This window comes from Somniosus microcephalus, chromosome 1 (assembly GCF_052327205.1).
Source record: "Somniosus microcephalus isolate GS21.2 chromosome 1, FLI_Smic_1.0, whole genome shotgun sequence".
NCBI lineage: Eukaryota > Metazoa > Chordata > Chondrichthyes > Squaliformes > Somniosidae > Somniosus > Somniosus microcephalus.
The window spans coordinates 49,713,265-49,739,748 of NC_140987.1; positions in this window are offsets into that span (position 1 = coordinate 49,713,265).

Below are 26,484 nucleotides of genomic sequence, written 5' to 3' on the forward strand. Positions count from 1 at the left end.
TGATGGCTCTGGCTTCTTCCAAGAAACAGCAAAGGAAATCGTGCAGCCAGCAGTGGATCAATGCATCATGCAGGTAATAGAAGCCTTGTTCAACAGGACAATAATTTCCCCACAGAAACCAGCCAGCAATATAAGAGACCCTTGCATTTTTATCATGACAGGATTTTTGAAAGCACAGGACATTATTGATAGCATGTGGTCATATAGACCCCAATCCCTTATCCCTCACCCTTTCATGAACAAAAAGGCATTCCACTCCATCAATATGCAGCTGGTCTATGACTGTAGGTATAGCATCATGTATGTGAATGCCTGCTACCCGGGTAACAATCATGATTCCTTTACTAAATTACAGTTTTGAGGGTCCAGGAAGGCTAGGCAAATAGTTAATTAAAGAAAAAGGTTATCCTTTTCGGATCCCTTGTCGCATTGCACCATCTGCCATTTCCGCCCCTTCTTCCCATTGATCCATCCACTATTCTAATGATCTCCATGCCTGAGCTGCTACTGCCCTGCTCGCCATCACTTTTCCTCTCCTGATTGGTCCCTGGTCTCGTCGATGCCCTTCTTTCCTCGGCTGGCGGTAAGCTGGACTACTCCTGGTTTCCTGGGACTCAATCTGCGTCACCACTATTTTACACTTTTGCTGCTTGCTGGGATCATTCTGCGCTCCTCTGGAACCTTGGATCGATTTCCATTGGTGCCTGGTTGACTCTCTGCCTCTTCTCTGGCTCCTTGAGTCCACTGGATCCTTATTAACCTCTTTACTTTACTCATCCAATGGTTCACAGATCCCCCTCTTCTTCCCTATCCACCTGGAACTACATAGAAACATAGAGGATAGGAGCAGGAGTAGGCCATTCGGCCCTTCGAGCCTGCTCCGCCATTCAACGAGATCATGGCTGATCATCCAAACCCTAGCACCCGGTCCCTACACCGACAGCCATCCCACCCAAGCCCTATCCCTGTAACCCCGCGTATTTAATCCCCCCTAACACTAAGGGTCAATTTTTATCATGGCCAATCAACCTAACCTGCACATCTTTGGATTGTGGGAGGAAACCGGAGCACCCGGAGAAAACCCACGCAAACACGGGGAGAATGTGCAAACTCCACACAGACAGTCACCCGAGGCCGGATTTGAACCCGGGTCCCTGGCGCTGTGAGGCAACAGTGCTAACCACTATGCCACCGTGTTGCCAGATTTCTCTTCTCACTAGCTAATGGCTGCTGCATGATCCTCCTCTACAACTGCACCTTATTCAACTGCTGCCTCCTGACCCTTTGGGCCCTCAGATTTGGGACTGATTATTTCAGGTACTTATCCAATTCCCTTTTGAAAGCCATGATTGAGTCTGCCTTCACCACCCTTTCAGGCATTGCATTCCAGATCCTCACCATTAGCTGTGTAAAAAAGTTTTTCCTCATGTTGCCTTTGATTCTTTTGCCAATCACCTTAAATCTGTGTCCTCTGGTTCTCGACCCTTCTGCCAATGGGAACAGTTTCTCTCTATCTACTCTGTCCAGACCCCTCATGATCGTGAACACCTCTATCAAATCTCCTCTCAACCTTCTCTGCTCTAAGGAGAACAATCCCAGCTTCTCCAGTCTATCCACATAACTGAAGTCCTTTATCCCTGGAATCATTCTCATAAATATTTTCTGCACTCTCTCCCTAAAGCCTTCACATCCTTCTTAAAGTGCAGTGCCCAGAAGTGGACACAATAGTCCAGTTGAGACTGAACCAGTGTTTTATAAAGGTTCATCATGACTTCCTTGCTTTTGTACTCTAAGGGCAGGCTTTTCATTGGGCCATGGAGGCAGGTTGGAGGCGTGTGGGGGGTTAAAATCTCGAAATCGGGGGGCACGAAACCATCCCGCCCCCAACCTGCCTCCGTGCCAGTTTCAAAGGAGGCGGATACCCGACCTGTGCTGGGACTCGCCTCCCCGAGGCGGGAAGGGGATTAGTGCCAATTAACTGCCTGTTAACAGATAGTTAACAGGCAGTTTTTAGCCTAATCCCTATTTTTATTGCTGAAGTGTGGGATTCCCGATGGCTCCAAACCACGCCAAGTTAGCGAGGCGGATCGTCAGGCTGAAGGGCTTGGAGGGTTCGAGATGTCCGGTGTTCAGGTGAGTGATGGGTGCATGAGTGCAGAGGTAAGTGTGTTTGGTGTGTGTAAAGTGTTTAAAGAAGTTTTACTTACTGTTATATCCGTGTATCTTAATGTTGTGTCCTTCAATAATCAGACAACAGACTGCAGGGAACGATCAACAGGTGTTTACTGAATGAGGGTTCAAACTGCAACTGACTGTACAGATCACTACTCAGGGTTTAGAAACAGGTGTGGTCACTGCCGATACTACAGGATACAGGAGCTGTAAAAAGTAGTTCTCCCCCTTAAAAGGTACATACATTACAATTCCTCCCCTTTTAGATTAACAGTACCATAACACTCATTTAACAATTAAATATCAAACTAATTACAAGTAACACTTTTAACATGCAACATTAACTGAAAATAGTCTATTTATAAATTCAGTCTTTGGGGAGGCTTCCTGATTCTTTCTGGATAACGTCTTTCCCGAGTGTCTCGCTCTTGGTGCGGAGGCGATTCTAACACCCTGTCGTCAGTTGATTCATCAGCTTCCAATGCTATTGTTTCTGAGGTAGATGCGACCTGTACGTCGGGTTCCTCACCGGGTACGTATGGCCGAGGCATGGGGTTGACTCGTTCCTGTGACTCTAGGATCTGGTCAGCATGGCGTCTCACAATGTTCTCCCCAACATCCACTGTGTACATTAGTGGCCCCTGCCGTGTGCATATCGTTCCTGGTTGCCATTTCTCTGTTCGGTAGTCGCGGGCCAAGACTGGTTGCCCTACATTGAAGATCCTTGTCGGCTTCTCATTGATGTGCTGGAATTGCTTACTCTCAACATCTCTTCGTACATTTGGTCTGAGCAAATCCAGACGAGATCTCAACCTTCGATTAAAGAACATCATGGCCGGGGCCTGGTTGGTGGCTGCATGTGTCGCATTTCTGTAGGCTAACAGGAAATTGTCCACCTTATTCTGCAGTAGAATGTCGTCATCGCACATGGCCTTTACTGCTTTTTTAAAGGTTTGTACGAACCTCTCAGCCAATCCATTTGTGGCTGGATGATACGGGGCGGATGTGTAATGCCTTACCCCATTCCTTTTCATAAATCTTCGAAACTCTTCGGACACAAACTGTGGTCCGTTATCAGAGCAAATCTGCTCTGGCAAGCCGTTCCTGGCAAAAATGGTCCGTAGGACTGCAATAGTTTTCTCCGTGGTGGTGGAGGACATTTTGATCACCTCAGGCCATTTCGAGTGCGCATCCACGGCTATTAAAAACATTGAGTCCATGAATGGACCAGCAAAAGCAATATGCACCCATTGCCATGGAGATGAGGGCCACTCCCATGGGTGTAGAGGGGCATGTGGTGGTGCATTTTGGACCTTCTGGCATCCTGAGCAGCTCTTTGTCAGGTCCTCGATTTGCTGATCGATCCCCGGCCACCACACATAAGCCCTAGCAAGGCTTTTCATTTTCACCCCTCCCAGATGACCTTCGTGAAGCTCATTTAGCACTCTCTCCCTTAACTTGGGTGGAATTACCACTCGGGATCCACACATCAAGGTCCCCTGGCATACTGACGGCTGTTCTCTTCTGGATGAGAATGCTGGCAACAGTGAGTCGCCATGTGCTGGCCACCCCTTCACCGTCAAATCATATACCCGAGACAGTGTCGGGTCATTTCGGGTCTCCTTCTCTATACCAGCATTAGTTACTGGCAAGCATTCAATTATAGTCAAATGAAATATTTCGACAGGATCCACTGCTGGTGCTTCCTCCGCAGTAGGCAGTGGCAGGCGTGATAGCCCATCAGCGTTTCCATGCTGTTTCGTGCCCTTATACTCGATTTCATATTGGTGCGCCCCTAGAAAAAGGGACCATCTTTGTAGCCGTTGCGCAGTCATCACCAGAACGCCCTTCTTTGGATTAAAGATGGAGACAAGTGGTTGGTGGTCAGTCAGCAAGGTGAACTTCTGCCCGTGCAGATAGTGATTGAACTTTTTCACTCCCCACACTAGGCTGAGGGCCTCCCTGTCAATCTGGGTGTAGTTACGCTCGGCTGAGGTTAGTGACCGAGACGCAAAGGCTACTGGCCTCTCCGAGCCGTCCGGGAATTTGTGCGACAGCACCGCTCCAATGCCATAGGGTGATGCATCACACGCCAACCGAATTGGTAGTGCTGGGTTGAAATGAGCCAACACCTCTTTTGATGTGATCAATGCTTTGCTCTTCTGGAAAGCTCGTTTACATTCATCACTCCACTTCCATGGTACCCCCGTTTGCAGTAGGGTGTTCAGTGGGTGTAGTACGGTAGACAAATTCGGCAAGAACTTATGGTAGTAGTTCACCAGCCCGAGGAACGACCTCAGTTGTGACACATTTTCCGGTGCTGGAGCCTTGACTACTGCCTCAATCTTTTCAGGGGACTTATGTAACCCCTCTTTATCAATAACGTGGCCACAATACGAGATCTGCTTGTGGAAAAACTCGCATTTCTGGCGATTAGCTCGGAGCCCATATTCCTTCAATCTAGTGAGCACCTGCTCCAGGTTGGCGAGGTGATCACTGTCATTTTCGCCCGTGACCAGGATGTCGTCCAAATAACACTGGGTCCCTGGAATCCCTTGCAGGACTTGTTCCATTGCCCTTTGCCAAATAGCCGGAGCTGATGCTACCCCGAACATCAGCCGGTTGTATTGGTAGAGACCTTTATGAGTGTTGATCGTGAGGTACTGTTTCGAGGCTTCTTCTACCTCCATTTGCAGGTACGCCTGGGCCAGATCAATCTTAGTGAAGCGTTTCCCTCCAGATAGCGAGGCGAAAATAACTTCAATCCGCGGAAGTGGATATTGTACCGTGTGAAGGACTGGGTTCACTGTCACCTTAAAGTCCCCACAGATGCGAACCTTCTTTGGTTCCCCAGGCGTATTACTCAACGACCTCTTCATTACAGGAACGATGGGTGTAGCCCACTCGCTCCAGTCCACTTTGGACAGTACTCCTGAACGTTCCAAACCTTCCAGCTCTGCTTCGAAGGCTGGGCGGATCGCCTAAGGTACCGGTCTGGCCTTAAAAAACTTTGGGCTTGCATTTTCCTCTATTTTGATCATCGCTGTTATGCCTTTTAGTGTTCCGAGTCCCTGCTGGAACACTTCTTGTGTGTCAGTTAGCATTTTTGACAGTCGTCCAGGTGTGACGTCGTCATCCTTTTTGGCATCTACAGTCAGTGCTTGTATGTAATGCCAATCTAGCTGTATCTTCCGGATCTATTCACGTCCTAGTAGTGGTGGTCCTCCATCTGGCAATACATATAGGTCCATTTTTGGTGTTTCCTTGCCATTATATATAACGTTCACCCTTATTTTTCCTTTGGGGTAGACTTTTTGCCCCGTGTACGTCTTCAAGACAATCTTTGTATCTCTCAAGGGTACATGTGAGAATAGCCGCTTGTCGTCCCTTCGGTTTATGACTGTTAGAGCTGATCCTGTGTCCGATTCCATTTTCACTTGGACTCCTGCTATCTTGAGCGTGACCCAGATAGTTTGGTGATCCTCCATTTTGATCACATTATGTAGTTTCAGACAACCCAGCTCCTTGCTTCCGGAGTCTGTATCACTCTTCTGTTCGTCTGAACTACTCTCTGTCACCTTATGTACCTTCTTGTACTTCTCCTGTGGAGATTTCTTGCTGCTGGTTTTCTTTCCGGACCTGCAGACTCTTGCTATGTGTCCTACTTTTCCACACTGTCTGTACACTTTGTCCTTGAACCAGCAATCATTATGGTCGTGTGTTGTTCTGCCGCAGCGATAGCACTTCACTGTTCCATATGACATTTCATTTGTGCCATATTCTTGCGGTCTCCGTTGTATCTCTGCAGCGCCCCGTGCTGCTGCTTCCTGTGATACTGCAATGCTGAAAGCCTTGTCCAGCGTAAGATCCTTTTCTGATAGAAGCTGTTTCTGGGTTCCTTCACTTTGAAGCCCACACACAAACTTATCCCTTAAAGTATCTGCTAGTCCCGTTTCAAACTGGCAGTGTTTCGATAGCTTGTGCATTTCCGTTAAATACTCAGCATTACTTTCATCTTTATGCTGGTTCCTTTTGAGAAACTTAAATCTTTCTGCTATCAGCAGCGGTGTGGGGTTTAAGTGGTCCAGTAGGATTGACACTATGTTTTCAAAATCCTTTTCTACTGGCTTCTCTGGGGTTACTAGTTTTCGTAGTAAGCCATACGTTTTTGCACCCATTGAATTCAACAATACCATGGCTTTCTTGTCATCTGGCACTTCATTCGCCTTGCAGTATACTTCTATGCGTTCGACATATGTTGTCCAATCTTCGACTTCATTGTCGAACACTGTGATACTGCCACTCTTCGGCATTTTTGGGTGTGGTTAGGCTGGCTTAAAATGGCGTCTCCCGCGCTTTCCTTTCTTCCCCGCTGCGGCTTAAAATGGCGTCTCCCGCGCTTTCCTTTCTTCCCCGCTGCGGCTTAAAATGGCGTCTCCCACGCTGCTGCCAACGCCGCTCTCGGCGGTCCTCGTGGCAAATGGCGATGCCCTGTGGGTTTCGTGCGCTGCTCCTGCGCTGCTGCCAATGCCGCTCTCTGCGGTCCTCGTGGCAATGGCAGCGCCTCACGTTTTCCTGCGCGCCTCTCTCCCCCGTTGACGCCGCTCGGCCCTTGAACACCGGCTGCGCTCTGCTCTCTCTCGTCCCTCTCCCCGTTGACGCTGCTTGGTCCCGAACACTGGCCGCGCCCTGTGAGCTCTGCCCCCTCTCTCTCCCCCGTCGATGCTGCTCGGCCTTTTTCTGTGCCGCTCGGTCGGGCTCTAGCCGCCGCTGTCCGGGAAGGGTCTGCGCAGTACCTGTTGCCAGCCCGTTTCGCTGGACCACCGTGACTGGAAAGCCAAGCCTGGCTCTCGACAGCCTCCCCTGCGATGCTCAAATCTCCGCTGGATGACGGGGCGGTTGCCCATGGTCGACGCCCGTGCTTCTGGACTCGACCTCCTTCCACTGTTCTCCAGGAGCGAATCCCTGGGAGGTGATGCAGAGTTGCAGGTAGGTTCGAATCCGCGTCGTCGCCAATGTTATATCCGTGTATCTTAATGTTGTGTACTTCAATAATCAGACAACAGACTGCAGGGAACGATCAACAGGTGTTTATTGAATGAGGGTTCAAACTGCAACTGACTGTACAGATCACTACTCAGGGTTTATATACAGGTGTGGTCACTGCCGGTACTACAGGATACAGGAGCTGTAAAAAGTAGTTCTCCCCCTTAAAGGTACATACATTACACTTACCTTTACTTCCCTTTACAGCCTTCCTTCCTTCAGGTCTCGGGAGTCCCTCATCTCACCGGCACAGAAAACAGAATGGCCATGAGCTGTCAAAAGTTGCAGCATTCTGCTTTCTGTTCTGGAGAGATCTCTAAATCAGCTTGAGAGGAAGGAATTAACTTAGTGTACAGATTGTCAGTGTTTGACAGCTTCAAAGAGCTGTCAAATGCTGATATTTTATCTGTCAAAAGCTCTTGTCAGGTGAAATGTCAATCTGTGACGTCACCTGTTGCCGGGTGGCCCTTAATTGGCCTGCTGAGCCCGCTGGGCGGGCTCAACAAGGTCAATCAAGTGAAAATCGCGTGGGTTGGCCACAACTCGATGGAGGCGGGACTACAACCCCAAAAGTTGTAGTCCCGCCTCCTACATGCCTCCAGTATCAAAATCCAGCCCTATGCCTCTATTTACAAAGGCCAGGATCCCGTATGCTTTTTTAACCGCTTTCTGAATCTGCCCTGCCACCTTCAACGATTTGTGCCCATATACCCCCAGGCCTCTCTGTTCATGCACTTCTTTAGGATTATACCCTTTAGTTTATATTGCCTCTCCTTGTTCTTCCTACCAAAATGTATCACTTTGCAGTTTTCTGCGTTAAATTTCAACCTCCATGAGTATTTTCACACTCACACACTCCCAGTGGAAGCTGTATTGCTGGGAGCACAGGTTGGAGATAAAGCTACCTAACTGAAAGGCACGAAGGAACTATGAACCAAACAGAAAAATAGAATTCAGTCACTTTGGATAAACTTGATCAAGTTTGGTTGTGCCTTTTTTTAAATTACTCTACCTAGAAACCCATATAATTTAAGTGTTAGATATTTGCGAATCAATGGACCATTTTTACAAAGTAATGATTTACTTTAAATCCGATCTGTTCTTTCTTATGTTCTAATCCTCCTTACTTGTCCATGCACTGTCAGGGGGCACTGTGCTGTGAGTTGGAAGGTAACAGAGCTGTGGAATTTAAGTTGTTTTACAGCTTGAAATGTCCTAATTTTTCTTGCCAGACTTTGACTGCTGGTAGATTGTAAAATAGCTTTTTTCTGAATTCCCCAGCTAACACTATGTCAAAGGCAAAGTATTATCAAAGGGCAATTAAACCATGAGTACAGATCCTGGAATCTGAATTATTCCACGTCGCCTCTTAGATTCCCATAATGGATTCTAGAAAATCCAGCATCTGCCCATTGCCACAATGAGCATGCCAAACTATTCTGTGTTTAGTTACCACAGGGTATATTTATATAAAATCACAGAGGAACTTTTTGTTTGCTGATTTTTAAAAAATAAAATGCAGATGCTGGAAACTGCAATAAAATAAGAAAATGTTGCAAACATACAGTTGGAAAGAGACAAGATGGTCAATGTTTGAAATGTAGATGCTTCATTAGAATGGTCTTTGTTAGCTGGGTTGAGGTTTGCAAGATTTCAGTGATGTGGTACTGAACCAGGAAAGTCCCAGCTCTACATCATCATCACTTCTCTCGGCCCCTCCACTCTCTCTAAATTGTCAGACTGCTTGTCCGACATCCAGTACTGGTTGAGCAGAAATTTCCTCCAACTAAATATTGGGAAGACCAAAGCCATTGCCTTCAGTCCCCGCCACAAACTTTGTTCCCAAGCCACCGACTTCATCCCTCTCTCAGCAACTATCTGAGGCTAAACCAGACTTTTCGCAACCTTGGTGTCATACCTGACCCTGAGATGAGCTTCTGATCACATATTCGCGCCACCACTAAGACTGCCTATTTCCACCTCTGGAACATTACCCAACTCCGCCATTGCCTCAGCTCATCTGCTGCTGAAACTAAGATCCATGCCTTTGTTACCTCTAGACTTAACTATTCCAACGAACTCCTGGCCAGCCTTCCGCATTCTACCCTCCGTAAACTTGAGGTCATCCAAAACTCTGCTACCCGTGTCCTAACTTGCACCAAGTCCCGTTCACCCATCACTCCTGTGCTTGCTGATCTACATTGGCTCCCAGTTAAGTAACGCCTCAATTTTAAAATTCTCATCCTTGTTTTCAAATCCCTCCATGGCCTCGCCCCTCCCTGTCTCTGTAATCTCCTCCAGCCCCACAACCCTCCGAGATATCTGCGCTCCTCTAATTCTGCCTCTTGAACATCCCGATTTTAATCACGCCACCATTGGTGGCTGTGCCTTCAGCTGCCAAGGCCCTAAGCTCTGGACTTCCCTCCCTAAACCTCTCCTCCTCGCTACCTCTCTTTCCACCTTTAAGACGCTCCTTAAAACCTACCTCTTTGACCAAGCTTTTGGTCATCTGCCCTAATATCTCCTTATGTGACTCGGTGTCAAATTATGTTTTATAACGCTCATGTGAAGCACCTTGGGACATTTTACTATGTTAAAGGCGCTATATAAATACAAGTTGTTGTTGTTGACCCTTGGCCTGTGCTAAGTTAGCTTATCTCAGCCAGGATAACAGTTAAGATGTTTAAATTGGCCTTGGCACCTCTAGACCAAGGAGATTATGAGCAATCAGGGTTTGTGCACCCACTTGTTATGCAGTGTCCCATGTTGGAAAGGTATATATGCGGACATTGTACTTGGGTGTGATGTTTCCCATGGTCAAATAGTCTGCTGATATTCACTGTATAATCTCACACATGAAGAATGGCCTCTTCGGTAATATATCCAAGAGTTGTAATTGCCTGTGAAGATGTATGACAGCATCTATAGCAGAGCAGAGGAGCAAAGGGAAAAACAGAAAAGAACAAGAAATTTGAAGATGCTTTATGCAATATTGAGTTTCACTTTGTTGGTAATATATTTGTTATATTTTCGTGCCTAAAAGACAATTTAAAGCAGATTTTTTAAAGAGTCGTAATGTTACAAAGCCATTTGAGACTCACAAATATGTCGTGAATCAATCTCTTAACATATTTTCCTTTCAATGTAATTTTCAAAGGAGAGAATGCAGGGCCACAAAGGGTTTATCATATTTCAGTGCTGAAGCAAAGCTATGATGAATTGCCCTCTTTTCAGACCACTTTCAACCTCTGAGTCCTAAATTTGCAATCAATCTCTTACAACAACTTCAAGCTGACTTAAATAGTTGCTGCAATTAAGAAATGCCATCTCGTGTTAGCAGCGCCTACCTAACCCATGTTGACTGTTCTCTTGAGTGAATCCCTGCTGATCATCAAATTGTGGAGTGGGGAAGAGGGATTCTGAAAGCAGTGTTTTAATGTGGATTTATTCATAACAGTGAGTTATAACATTTTTAATGTGCTGGCATATTTTCAGCGCACGCTTTAATTCTCAGATACATGTAATAAGCACAGTTGACTGGAAACCATTACAACTCCATTAAAAAATACTAGAATTGTGATTTCTCTTCTGTCAGTTGGCAGTCTGGCGTGTGTGGAAGCCGTTCACAATGCTTAAGAGTTTCCAGACCAAACTACTAAAGTTTCTGCTTATCTGATAGTCACCCTCCCTCATTGGAGGGCCACATCCCACTTACCTGAATGAGGTGTGATAAATGGCAGTTAGAAAGATTACCTGTAATCATCTGGCATTATTCTCTGACTATATAAGCTGTGTCTTTATGCATCTCTCCACTTCACCTGACAAAGGAGCAGCGCTCCGAAAGCTTGTGATTTCAAATAAAACTGTTGGACTATAACCTGGTGTTGTATGACTTCTTACATTTGTCCACCCCACTCCAACTCCGGCATCTCCACACCATGGCTACTATCGACACCACAAACTGCCGGCTCAAAGTGGAGAGGGTCTCCAAGAAGATCGCGCATGAGGTGTGATAAATGGCAGTTAGAAAGATTACCTGTAATCATCTGGCATTATTCTCTGACTATATAAGCTGTGTCTTTATGCATCTCTCCACTTCACCTGACGAAGGAGCAGCGCTCCGAAAGCTTGTGATTTCAAATAAAACTGTTGGACTATAACCTGGTGTTGTGTGACTTCTTACATTTGTCCACCCCAGTCCAACTCCGGCATCTCCACACCTGAACTCAGAAAACTTAGCTTCCGGTTGATAAGACCTATGGCTTAGGGACCTCCAGAACCCAAAAGCGTACTTCTGGAGTTTAAACAGTAAACACAGCACAGTTTACCAGCATAGCACTGATAAATGTTCCACTGCTTGTCCATCCAGGACTATACCCTACCCATGAGGAGATTGGCTTGCAGGATTATCTGGAGAAGAGTGGGAAGAATCCTAGCCTCTGTGACCAGTCTACCTGGGATGGCAGGAATGATGTATGAGGAGAGATTGGGTCGATTGGGCTTATACTCGCTGGAGTTTAGAAGAATGAGAGGGGATCTCATTGAAACTTATAAAATTCTAACAGGACTAGACAGACTAGATGCAGGAAGGATGTTCCCAATGGCGGGGGAGTCCAGAACCAGGGGTCACAGTCTAAAGATAAGGGGTAAGCCATTTAGGACAGAGATTAGGAGGAATTTCTTCACCCAGAGAGTGGTGAACCTGTGGAATTCTCTACCATAGAAGGCAGTTGAGGCCAATTCATTAAATATATTCAAGAAGGAGTTAGATATATTTCTTAAGGCTAAAGGGATCAAGGGATATGGGGAGAAGGCAAGGACAGGGTACTGAGTTTGGATGATCAGCCACGATCTCATTGAATGGTGGAGTAGGCTCGAGGGGCCGAATGGCCTACTCCTGCTCCTATCTTCTATGTTTCTATGTTTACCTCTCCATGCCCATCAATGAAGCAGGCTGGCTGGACGGTCATCAAAATGCTCTGGAGTACTGTAGATCTGTCTGGCACAGATATCAGATTACCAAGTTTGCCACAGAAGATTGACTCAGTTCCACCACCAGAGATGTCACCTTGGAACCAACTCAACCCCAAAGACAGCCCACCTACTTCCCCCCACTGATTGTAATGTGAATTGCATGAGAGCTGCAACAGTTAGGCCTGGTCCCCAAACTTCCAGAAAAAATATTTTCTCAAAATATATCTTTGTCTGCCCCACCTTTTCCGTACCATTTTTGACTTAGAAGCTACCCATTTCCAGACTTGTGTCTATGCTGTATTTGAGGGAACCAATGGGAGATGGATATAGGGTCGCCAAACCTCCAGGATTGCCCTGGAGTCTCCAGGAATCAAAGATTCATCTCCAGACTCTGCTGCGAGCAACCCAGGAGAATAATCAGTTAAACAAATTGCTTTATTTCTTTAACTCTCCGCTCCACTCCCACTCTGACCTCTCTGTCCTTGGCCTCCTACACCGTCCCAACAAAGCTCAACGTAAGCTCGAGGAACAGCACCTCCTCTTTCGATTAGGCACTTTACAGCCTTCTGGACTCAACATCGAGTTCAACAATTTCAGATCATAATCTCTGCCCCCATTTTTTCAGGCAGCAGCTATTGATGATTCTGCTATTCCCATTTATCTCTTCTAGACCCATCTTTTGTTTCTATTCTTGTCCCATTACCATCTCCTTTTGCATTGTACAAACATACTTTTTGTCACTTAGGCCGCGATTTTGCTGATCTCGGCAGGTCCATGGCGGGCGACGTCGGTGGCGGGTCCCAACCCCGCTGCTGTCTCCAGCCAGCTGTCTGAAATGAATTTCCATTGATTGGGCTTGTTAAGCCCACCCAGCGCGTTTCCAGGCCAATTGAAGGAAGCGGGTCTGGTGATGTCATTTGATGACGCGTCATCAGCCGGTTTCCTTAAAGGGACCATGTCCAACTTTATTTTGATATTTGTGCTGGGGTCAGTGTACTGCAGCATTGAGGTACTGCAAGCACTGGCAATCACTGCACAGATGTGCAGGGCTGCATCCAGGCTCTCCCATGACTCCCTCTATATGCTTATGGTCCTCTTCCCTTCCCATGGATGTAAAGATGTTAGATCCGTGATTCTGAGAGTATGATGTTTTTCAATAACCACACGGATGCTGTAACTTAACAATCAACAGGTATTTACTGGAGTAGGGTAGTCTCAAGACTGGGGGTACAGAGGCATGCGCAAGGCTTATATACAGGTGTGGTCACTGCCGGTGCTACAGTATACAGGAGCTGTAAAAGTAGTTCTCTCTTAAAGGTACATACACTACGATTCCTCCCCTTTTAGATTAGCAGTACCCATAATATTCAAATAACAATTAACACTTTAACATGTACATTAAACAACAATAGTCCATTTATAGATTCAGTCTTTGGGGCGGCTTCCTGATCCTTTCGGGATAGCGCCTTTCCTGAGGTTCTTGTTCTTGGTGCGGAGGCGATTCTGGCCCCTTTTCATCGGTTAGTTCATCGGTTTCCACTGCTACTGGTTCGGAGGTAGATGCTACCGGTATGTCGGGTTCATCCCCAGGTACTCAAGACATGGGGTTGACTCGTTCCTGTGACGCTAAGATCTGATCGACGTGGTGTCTCACAATGTTCTCCCCGACATCCACTGTGTACATTAATGGCCCCTGCCTTGTGCATATCGTTCCGGGTTGCCATTTCTCTGTTCGGTAGTCACGGGCCAAGACTGGTTGTCCTACATTGAAGCTCCTTGTCGGCTTCTCATTGATGTGCTGGAATTGTTTATCCTCAACATTTCTTCGCACATTTGGTCTGAGCAAATCCAGACGAGATCTCAACCTTCGGTTAAAGAACATAATGGCCGGGGTCTGGTTGGTGACTGCATGTGTCGCATTTCTGTAGGCTAATAGGAAATTGTCCACCTTATGCTGTAGTGGAATTTCATCGTTGCACATGGCCTTTATCGCCTTTTTAAAGGTTTGTACGAACCTCTCAGCCAATCCATTTGTGGCTGGATGATACGGGGCGGATGTGTAATGCCTGACCCCATTCCTTCTCATAAATTTCCGAAACTCTTCGGACACAAACTGTGGTCCATTATCAGAGCAAATCTGCTCTGGCAAGCCGTTCCTGGCAAATATGGTCCGTAGGACTGCAATCGTTTTCTCTGTAGTGGTTGAGGACATTTTTATCACCTCAGGCCATTTCGAGTGAGCATCCACTGCTATTAAGAACATTGAGTCCATGAATGGACCAGCAAAATCAATGTGCACCCGTTGCCATGGAGAGGAGGGCCACTCCCATGGGTGTAGAGGGGCATGTGGTGGTACATTTTGGACCTTCTGGCACCCTGAGCAGCTCTTGGTTAGGTCTTCGATTTGTTGATCGATGCCCGGCCACCACACATAAGCCCTAGCAAGGCTTTTCATTTTCACCCCTCCCAGATGACCTTCATGAAGCTCATTTAGCACTCTCTCCCTTAACTTGGGTGGAATCACCACTCGGGATCCACACATCACTGTCCCCTGGCATACTGACAGCTGTTCTCTTCTGGATGAGAATGCTGGCAACAGTGAGTCGCCATGTGTTGGCCATCCCCTCACCGTCAAATCATGTACCCGAGACAGTGTCGGATCATTGCGGGTCTCCTTCTCTATATCCGCGTTCGTTACTGGCAATCGTTCAATTATTGACGAATAAAATATCTCGATAGGGTCCACTGCTGGTGCTTCCTCCACAGTAGGCAGTGGCAGGCGTGATAGCCCATCAGCGTTTCCATGCTGTTTCGTGCCTTTATATTCTATTTCATATTGATTCGCCCCTAGAAACAGGGACCATCTTTGTAACCGTTGTGCAGTCATCACTGGAACGCCCTTCTTAGGATTAAAGATGGTGACAAGTGGTTGGTGGTCAGTCAGCAAGGTGAACTTCTGCCCATGCAGATAGTGGTTGAATTTTTTTACTCCCCATACTAGGCTGAGGGCCTCCCTGTCAATCTGGGCGTAGTTGCGCTCGGCTGAGGTTAGTGACCGAGACGCAAAGGCTACTGGCCTCTCCAACCCGTCTGGGAATTTGTGCAACAGCACCGCTCCAATACCATAGGGTGATGCATCACATGCCAAACGAATTGGTAGTGCTGGGTTGAAATGGACCAACACCTCTTTTGATGTGATCAATTCTTTACACTTCTGGAAAGCTCGTCTACGTTCGTCATTCCACTTCCATGGTACCCCTGTTTGCAGTAGGGTGTTCAGTGGGTGTAATACCGTGGACAAATTTGGTAAGAACTTATGGTAGTAGTTTACCAGCCTGAGGAACAACCTCAGTTGTGACACATTTTCCTGTGCTGGAGCCTTGACTACTGCCTCAATCTTTTCTGGGGACTTATGTAACCCCTCTTCATCGATGACGTGGCCACAATACGAGATCTGCTTCTGGAAAAACTTGCACTTGTGGCAATTAGCTCGTAGCCCATATTCCTTTAATCTGGTGAGTACCTTCTCCAAGTTGGCGAGGTGATCACTGTCATTTTCGCCCGTGACCAGGATGTCGTCCAAATAACACTGGGTCCCTGGAATCCCTTGCAGGACTTGATCCATCGCCCTTTGCCAAATAGCCGGAGCCGATGCTACCCCGAACACCAGCCGGTTGTATTGATAGAGACCTTTATGAGTGTTGATCGTGAGGTATTGTTTCGAGGCTTCTTCTACCTCCATTTGCAAGTACGCCTGGGCTAGATCAATTTTGGTGAAGCGTTTACCTCCAGATAGCGAGGCGAAAATATCCTCAATTCGTGGAAGCGGATAATGTACCGTGTGAAGGACTGGGTTCACTGTCACCTTAAAATCCCCACAGATGCGGACCTTCTTTGGTTCCCCAGGCGTATTACTCAATGACCTCTTCATTACAGGAACGATGGGTGTAGCCCACTCGCTCCAGTCTACTTTGGACAGTACTCCTGAACGTTCCAACCCTTCCAGCTCTGCTTCGACGGCTGGTCTGATCGCATAAGGCACTGGTCTGGCCTTAAGAAACTTTGGGCTTGCATTTTCCTCTATTTTAATCGTTGCTGTTATGCCTTTTAGTGTTCCGAGTCCCTCCTGGAACACTTATTTTGCATCAGTTAGCATTTTTGACAGTCGTCCAGGTGTGACGTCATCTTCCTTTTTGGCCTGAACCTTCAGTGCCTGTATGGAATGCCAATCTAATTGTATCTTCCGGATCCATTCACGTCCTAGCAGTGGTGGTCCTCCATCTGGCAATACATATAAGTCCATTTGAGTTATTTCCTGGCCTTTGTATATCACTTTCACCCTTATTTTTCCTTTGGGGTAGACTTTTTGCCCCGTGTACGTCTTCAAGACAATCTCTGTAGCTTTCAAGGGTATATGTGAAAATAGCCGCTTGTAGTCCCTTTGGTTTATGACTGTTAGGGCTGATCCTGTGTCCAATTCCATTTTCACTTGGACTCCGTCTATCTTGAGTGTAACCCAGATAGTCTGGTGATCCTCCATTTTGGTTACCTTATGTAGTTTCAGACAACCCAGCTCCTTGCTTCCGGAGTCTGTGTCACTTTTCTGTTCGTCTGAACTACTGTCCATCACCTTGTATACCTTTTTGTACTTCTCCTGTGGAGATTTCTTGCTGTTGGTTTTCTTCCCAGACCTGCAGACTCTTGCTATGTGTCCTGCTTTTCCACACTGTCTGCACACTTGGTCCTTGAACCAACAATCCTTCTGGTCATGTGTTGTTCTGCCACAGCGATAACACTTCCCTGTTCCATAGGACATTTCATTGGTGCCATATTCTTGCGGTCTCTGTTGTATCTCTGCAGTGCCCCTTGCGGCTGCTTCATGTGATACTGCCATACTGAAAGCCTTGTCCAGCGTAAGATCCTTTTCTGATAGAAGCCGTTTCTGGGTTCCTTCACTTTGCAGCCCACACACAAACTTGTCCCTTAACGTATCTGCTAGTCCCACTCCAAACTGGCAGTGTTTCGATAGTTTGCGCAGTTCCGTTAAGTACTCAGCATTGCTTTCGTCTTTGTGTTGGTTCCTTTTATGGAACTTAAATCGTTCTGCTATCAGCAGCGGTGTGGGGTTTAAGTGGTCCTGTAGGATTTCTACTATGCTTTCGAAATTCTTGTTCACAGGCTTCTCTGGGGTTTTTAGGTTTCGCAGTAACCCATAAGTTTTTGCACCCATGGAATTTAACAAAACCAGTGCTTTCCTAGCATCTGGCACTTCATTCGCCCTGCAGTACACCTCAATACGTTCCACATATGTTGCCCAATCTTCGACTTCATTGTCGAACGTAGAGATACTGCCATTCTTCGGCATCCCTGGGTATGATTTAACTGTCAAAAATGGCGTCTCCCGCGCTTTCCCTTCTTCTCCGCTGGCACAAAATGGCATCTCCCACGCTTTCCTTTCTTCCCGCGCTCGCCCTTCTTCTCCGCTGCGGCTTCTAAAAATGGCGTCTCCCGCGCTCTTCCTTCTTCTCCGCGGCTCAATGGCGTCTCCCACGCTCTCCCTTCTTCTCCCCGCGGACACTGTTCAGCCCTTGAGCCCTGGCTGTGCTCTGTGCGTTTCTTTTTCTGTGCGCCTTTCCCGTTTCCGCCACTCGGTCCTGAACCCGGCTGCTGCTTTACCCTCTCTCTCCGTTTTGTTTTTCCTCGACGCCACTCGGTTTTCAACCCCTGGCTGCACCCTGTGCGCTTCACCCTCTATCTTACCCCGTCGACGCTGCTCGGCTTTTTCTCTGCCGTCGGTCGGCTCCAGCCGCCGTTGTCCGGGAAGGGTCTGCGCTGTACCTGGTACCTGTCGTCAGTCTGTTGCTGATCATCGTGGCTGGGGAACCAAGCCCGGCTCTCCACAGCCTCCCCTGCGATGTTCACTCTCTGCCGGATGACTGGGCGGTTGCTCGTGGTCGACGCCCGTGTTTCTGGCCTCGACTTTCTTCCACCGCCCTCCCGGAGCGAATCCTCGAAGGGAAATGCAGAGTTGCAGGTAGATTCGAATCGACACTCGTCGCCACTGTTAGATCCGTGATTCTGAGAGTATGATGTTTTTCAATAACCACACGGATGCTGTAACTTAACAATCAACAGGTATTTACTGGAGTAGGGTAGTCTCAAGACTGGGGGTACAGAGGCATGCTCAAGGCTTATATACAGGTGTGGTCACTGCCGGTACTACAGTATACAGGAGCTGTAAAAGTAGTTCTCTCTTAAAGGTACATACACTACAGAAGAGACCTACCCAGGAGATCAACACAGCCTGGTTGCACATTGAAAAGGAGGGCCAAAGCAGGGATGTGGTCAGGAGGACCTGGGTGCAGTGCCGCAAGTATTTCAATGATCTCAGTAGATCACGAAACGTTTGAACAAAGCCACACTCAACCTCTCATCACATCCCCATCACTCTGTCTTCCCTACCCTACTTCTGCACATCGTTACTCACACCAACTTATCTTGCACCTCCACCCATCCCTCTCTATCCATATTATCACATCCCCATCTCACTAGCTACTCCACACATTCACCCTCATCCTAGTGCAATCATACCAACTAACAACACACAAGGTAGGCAATTGGGTATTTTATGCAATGTCCATGTAAAGTTTCTGTTAATGTGGTGTCAAACACTGAAACCTTTATTTTCAACACTTTGCATTCTTGGACAGATTTATGTGCACCTTTGGAAGTGGCTTAGTGAATTGTAGTGAATGGTGAGACATAAGGGTACCCCCCCCCCCAATGGTGATGTGTGTGAGAGGGTCCTGACCCGCTGGGGAAAAAAAATACTTTCCCACCTGACCCGCCACCGATCATGCCCTCTGACCTCCCGCAAAATCTCAGTCAAAATCTCTCCTGCCTTTCACCCTATCACAGACCTTCCCTTTTGTTCTTTCCTCCCCTCCCCCTTTCCCTGCCCCTGCACTTGCTTAAAACCAGCTATATCTCTAACTTTTTCCAGTTCTGACTAAAAGGTCATTGACCTGAAACATTAACTCTGTTTCTCTCTCCAAAGATGCTGCCTGACCTGCTGAGTATTTCCAGCAATTTTTATTTATGTTTTATTTCATTTTCTTTGAACACTTCTGTTTATTCGTTATGAAAAAATATTAGAGAAAGGAAAAAGGACCCTTTGACTGGGCAGGGCAGTTGGAGGTGGAACATCATGTGATGCAACCTCCAGGAATAGGTCCAACCACGGTTGGCAATTCTAGATGCCCTGTCTCTCTAGGGAAAGTGCCTTGTCTCAATCTCCTATTGTTGACAGCAGGAACTCTCTATTGCGCTCTAACATATTACTACATCAGTTGGGCTGACCTGATTTCTGAGCTCTGAAAAATCATTCCCTTTGTAGTCAATCCAAATATGCTATTTTTCTGATTTGCACGTAGAGTTGGTGTTTATTCCTGGTGCAGTAATTAAACTGTCAATGTAGCTGTTATTATACTTATAAAATAGTTCTGGTCCGTAGAGCAGAGTAATAACACCTATGTGATAACCCTTTTCTGGAAAATATTTCTTATTAATTATTAACAGACATCCACGGCCGCAGCTCGACATTAATCCCTCCTGCTCCACAGATCAGAACAACAACCCGAGCCTGCTGTAATCACACCACACAAAATAAAATACAAAGTGAGCCATGAACTAAATATAAAACGGAGGCAAAAATGAATACACACCCACTGATCCTTTAGGTGAGCCTATAAGTAACTTGTCTGCAGTGTAGTCCAAGGTGAACTGCCACAGTAGAGTCCAGTATTCCCAATTGCAGAATTTTGGAACCCCTTTCCTTGATAATATCCAGACTGGAATAATAACATATGGAACAGACTTTGCAAAAGCAGTTAATTGGGTATTAATTAACTCCTTCAAAAAAGAATGCATAAATATCACCAACAGCAATAACTTGCCTTTTTATTGCACCTTTAATATGGAAAAGTCCCAAACCAAGGTGCTTTACAGAAAATAGAGAGAAAGGATAACAAAAAGCACAAGCCATGGTAGGAGAGGTAACTGAAAGTTTGGCTGAAAAGGTCAGTTTTGAGAAGGTTTTTAAAGCTGGAGAGAGAACTAGAGATGTGGAAAGGTTTAGGAATAGGGCAAGGCAGCTGTAGGCTCTGCTACCAATGGTGGGATGAAGGGAGGGGCTATGCTAAAAGGCCAGAGTTGGAGGGCCAGAGAGTGCTGAAGGAAATGTGAGGCTGGAGAAAGTTGCAGAGATAGAGTTAATCGAGTTAGAGGGGCTGGGTATCATGGAAGAGAAGAACGTGGAAAGGCCAGGTCGGGGAGAGATGGGAGAGAAACGATAGAGTGACAGGGGATCCAAGGTAGAATGGATGGGAAAATAGTGGGTGGAGGGAAGAAATCAGGAATAGGGGAGGAAAAGAGGGGAAGATAGTCAAATAAACAGTTGCTTGGATGGTCTTAGCCCCAGAGATGAAGGAATGTTTGCTGTTATCCAGTTAGGAATTGGATGGAAAGTTACTGAGGCAAGTATATATAAATAGAACAGGCTAGGCCGTGTGTTGTGATCAATGGAAAGTGTCGTCATCTATGGGAAGCAACCAGCTGAGGTTGAGCAGTAGAGATATGGAGATAGATAAATATTCTGGAGCTTTTCTTGAATATCTTTGCAGGTGAAATTTTGCAGAACATGATAATTATACAGAGTTTGGGGAAGAAGCGGGCTTGATGTACCATGTTTCTTATGAATTTGCACAAGTCCCACATTGCTCATCCCTGCATCACCGGACCTTAAGAATACGCTGCCACCTTAACTATAACAAATTTGTCTTTGAGCCTGAAAACGTTCAAACTTCAAAGCTTGTGGTTGTTAAAGTTGTACAAGTGTCCTACCACATTGCACACAGTACTGCCATTTTCTGTTTTCCTCATGAATAGTGAGGATCTTAGCTTATCCGTCCAGAAATACCTGACACTGCCCCTCATCACAGCATCCAACTATTTCTTAAATGATTCCTGGGATTTTGCCTCCACCACCCTACCCTGAAGCCCAGTCTATCTATTGATCACTCTGTGTGAAGAACCTGTAGCAGCTTACTACATATATTTTTCTTTCACTTCCTGCAAGAGCAGCAAAAAGTTAGTTTTTCACCTTTTTTCACTTTTTAGCTTCTTCACTTTAAATTAATCCTTACATTAAGGGCAAAAGTCTGATACTTCAAGAGAGAGATTTAAGATGGATTAGACACCACAAAGCAAAAGTCTTTGAGTATTCTGGTGTCCAGAGAGAGAATGGTTGTTTGGGTCATTCTAATAGGCCATCAATATAAGATAGTCACCAAGAAATCCAATAGGGAATTCAGAAGAAACTTCTTTACCCAGAGAGTGGTGAGAATGTGGAACTCGCTACCACAGGGAGTGGTTGAAGCGAATAGTATAGATGCAGTTAAGGGGAGGCTAGATAAGCATATGAAGAAGGGAATAGAGGGTAACGCCAAAAGAGTTAGATGAGGAAAGACAGGAGGAGGCTCGAGTGGAGCATAAACGCCAGCATGGACTGGTTGGACCAAATGGCCTGTTTCCGTCCTTTATATCCTGTGTTATTCTATGTTACTATGCTCACAATTAACAAGTTCAGGAGAAATCTGGGTACATTGTAGTCATGTATCAGCTATTAATTGTAGTAATATTCGATAAGCAGCATTCAAAATGGTCACATTGGAGCAGTGCATGCACCTTCACAAACTATATTATTGGTTGAGGTGCACAAGCACTTCTAATCTGAATTTCAGACAGGTGAATCATCCCTCCTCCTTGTTACAAGTAAGAGAGAACTATCCCTGGTACGTGCAATTATCAAGAAGTCATCCTTAATGTACAATATACCGCATGTACCATGTACCATGTACCATGTACAGCAGGCACCTCAAAGCACTGGAGAGGTACCACCAATGCTGCCTCCGCAAGATCCTGCAAATCCATTGGTAGGATAGGCGCACCAACGTCAGTGTTCTTGCTCAGGCCAACATCCCCAGCATCGAAGCTCTGACCACGCTCAATCAGCTCCAATGGATGGGTCACATTGTCCGCATGCCCGCTACGAGGCTCCCAAAACAAGCGCTCTACTCGGAGCTCCGGCATGGCAAGAGAGCCCCAGGTGGGCAGAGGAAACGCTTCAAGGACACCCTCAAAGCCTCCTTGAAAAAGTGTAACATCCCCACCGACACCTGGGAATCCCTGGCCCAAGACCGCACAAAGTGGAGGAGAAGCATCCGGGAAGGCGCCGAACACCTCGAGTCTCTTCGCCGGGAGCAAGCGGAAGCCAAGCGCAGGCAGCGCAAGGAGCGCACGTCAACCCAAGCACCCCACCCACCCGCCCCTTCAACCACCATCTGTCCCACCTGTGACAGAGACTGTAGGTCCCACATTGGACTAATCAGTCACATGCGAGCTCATTTTTAATGTGGAAGCAAGTCATCCTCGGTTCCGAGGGACTGCCTAAGAAGAAGAAGAAGACAATATACCATCCTCCAACAACTCTCCTTTAGGTGTCTTGGTAGTTAAAAAAAATACTTTTTTTTTAAATTAGGAAAAGAGGAATGAGCTCAGCCCCTATGCCCCCTATGATTGAATAGGCTGTCACAATTCAGTGTTCTGGTTTAGACATGAAGACCAGTTGCTTTCATAATGTTGGAAGGATGCTTGTTGTGGAACAGTTTCCCAGCATCTTCAGGAGAAGACGATTAAGGAAACAGAATTGAAGGAAAACTGGAGGGGAAGGGAGGAGCTGAACTATGCTTGTCTGAGTTTCCCCTAGATTCAAAAGAAAGTCTTACATTTCTATAGCGCCGTTCACGACCTCAGGGCGTCCCAAAGTACTTTACAGCCAATGAAGTACTTTTGAAGTGTAGTCACAAGTTGTAATGTAGAAAACGCGGCAGCCAATTTTCACACAGCATAGTCCCACAAACAGCAATAAGATAAAAACCAGATAATCTGTTTTAGGGATATTGGTTGAGGGACACATATTGGCCAGGACACCTGGGAGAGCTCCCCTGCTCTTCTTCAAAATAGTGACATAGGATCCATTACATCCCATGAGAGCCTCGGTTTAAAGCCTCAGGGCACGCCTGACAGTGCAGTGCTCCCTCAGTACTACACTGGCGTGTCAACCTATATTTTGTGCTGTAAGTCTCTGAAGTGGGACTTTGAACCCACAACCTTCTTGGCTCAGAGGCAAGAGTGCTACCACTGAGCCACTGCTGACACCTGGGCTAAGGATAGGAAAAATCAGCCAGAATTCACACTCTTTACTGCTTATCCAGTGGCTCCTGCTGGATTACAGGACCAGGATTTTCTGCTTCATTGCTCCTGGTACATGTAGGGAGTGCCAATCAGGAAGATTAGCACCCTCAGCCCACGATTTTCTGGCCACATTAACCCATCTCTTTTTTTTTTCAGATGCCGATGGACCTGCTGTGTGCTCCCAGCTTTTTATATTTACATTGGAGGTTAAATCATTGCACGTAAACGCCTCAGAAATCTAAAACACTTCCGTAAAAGGCATCATAACATTACCTCATCTCATGGCATTTCCTGCCACAGCTTACTTTCTTGAGGCTTCAATTTGTCCTTTGTTGGCATAATCTCCCATAGTCTCAGTGGGTTATACCAACTTAAAGACAGTTCAGCACTGATTAACATCAAGCCTCAGGACAAAACACAGGCAGGGAATGCTACAAGCAATGAAGCAACCTTCTTACAGGTCAGCACACATCAAAGGCAGTGTGAGGACAACCTAACTGAACCCATACTGCTTCCAATCTGCTTTATATGATCAATCAGGAGGCAACTGATGAAAAACATTTGCCCTGCCTCCATCTAAATTCCAAGGCAACTGTGTCCATAGCACTAAAGTCTCCCGTAAATTGGCACTAACTCTGCATTTATTTTGAAGTTGCAGAACAATCATAGGAATTTGGCAGCCATAAAGGGTGTGGAGTTATTTACACGATCAGATTTCAGAGTAGAAACTCTCGACTTTAAGTACACTTGTCCTATATTTCAAAGAAGGAGATTCACACTGTAACCATATAAATACTCAGTGTGAATATTGTGCCGATTCAGGGCTGAGCAGGTAACTTAATACCTCCAGCAGTGATTTGGGACAACCTTCAGCATAAATCATGGACAATTGTATTTAGTTTATGTCATCCTGAGCCATGCTGAATGTGATCATAATTAATTTGAAAGTATAAGTGGGGATTCAGAGAGCCATTAGTATGGGTTACTGAAAGTGTCTCACTGGAAGTGTACAGGGCAGCATGGTGGCATAGTGGTTAGCACTGTTGCCTCACAGCGCCAGGGACCCGGGTTCGAATCCGGCCTCGGGTGACTGTCTGTGTGGAGTTTGCACATTCTCCCCGTGTTTGCGTGGGTTTCCTCCGGGTGCTCCGGTTTCCTCCCACAGTCCAAAGATGTGCGGGTTAGGTTGATTGGCTATGATAAATTGACTCTTAGTGTTAGGGGGATTAAATACGTGGGGTTACGGGGATAGGGTGGGATATGTGTTGGTGTAGGGGTTATGGGGATCGGGTGGGACATGTGTCGTTGCAGGCTCGATGGGCCAAAATGGCCTCTGTCTGCACTGTGGGGTTTCTGTGTGATTCTGTGAGGATGATATTGAGAGGTCAAGGGGACAGAAATGGATTAAGCACCATTTTTAATGGTGGCGCAAAGAATGAATGCTGAATTGAATTGGTAAGCCAAAGTTATCCAATTTGCCCCTGTTAAGGTTTCCCTAAAGTCTGCATATTTCTTGTTATATGGAACAAAAACATCATCTGTAAAGAAAGGAAAAAAGTTAACGATTCACGTATAACCCTTCATCTGTTTTTGTTTTGGATTTCCAGCGTCTGCAGTTTTTTATTTGTTTTCTTCTTATTTGGATTTTGGGATTCCTGTAACGTGCAGTTATTTTCTGTGTGTACTCTTGATTACCCATTGTACATGGAGAAATAGGCACATCCGAGCGTACAGAAATGTTGGACAGGAAAAGACCAGCTGGTCTATCTAATCCCTTATGCATCATGTCAAGAGATTCCTTACTCCCTAGGTGTCATGTAATCTCCTGGGAGAGATTTAAAAAAACTAGATCAAAAACCTAAAACCAATTAGGGAAAAAAATCTGGAAATTCCTCACCGATCCCTCTAGGTGAATGAAACTAATCCAGGAGATCGCATTGACCATGTCTTATATTATTTGGTACTTACCTCTTGTACGATGCTTTCTCCACTCCATGAAGGAACCGGTCCAGCTCTCTCTTGAAGGTAAACAGTGAATCAGCACTCAGCGCACAAGCCAGCAACTTGTTCCACAGGTCTACTATTCTCTGGGAAAATAACCGCCTAAGATCTAACCTATTTCTTCCCTTGCGTTAATTATATGCATGACCCCTAATCATTCTTTTAAACACCCTTGTAAATGTCCTCCCCAACCTATCAAATTGGAATAATTTGTCAGCATGCACACAATCTAGTCTTTTCATTATGTTATAGACCTCAATTAAATCGCCCAAATCTACATTTCTCCAAAATATATAGAACCAGATCTTTAATCCTATCTGGGTAACTAAGCTTTTTTAAACTCAGAATTAATCTTGTGGCCCTCCTCTGAACTTTTACCAAAACCTCAATAACAGCCACCGTGTGAGGGGACCAAAACTGGACACAGTATTTTAAGTGAGGCTTAACAAAGGTCTTGTGCAAGGAAAAATGGTATGTTTTGTTTTATAATGGGTAGTCCTGTGAATGCAACTCAGTACCCTAATTGCTTCAGCTATAGCTTCACAGCATTGGTCGTGAACCTTCAGAGAGTTATGGGAGGCACTCAAGGGGTGAATTTAGTGCCTGGACTCAGTTGCCGGTAGGATTACCAATCGTCCCGGATTGCCCGGAACTCTACTGAAACGGAACAGCAATCTCCACTGAATGGAGGACAGTTCTTCTTGACATGTAGGGTTATGGGTGAATCATCCCAGGCTACTGTTAAGTACTCCCTCGTAGCCAATTACAGAGTGGTATTTGATAGAGGCCCAGGAGCAAGTTACCTTTCTGCTCTTTGGGCCAAAATTTGAAACAAAGGGAGTAGAAAAAATATATACATTTGAGGAAATTATTTCAAAGATTGCAGTGTGGACAAAACATTAAGGGGGAAATATTCAGTATCGCCCCGTTTGGGGTGCGATTATCGGCCATGCGCAAAGTTCAGCGCCTGGCGCTAAT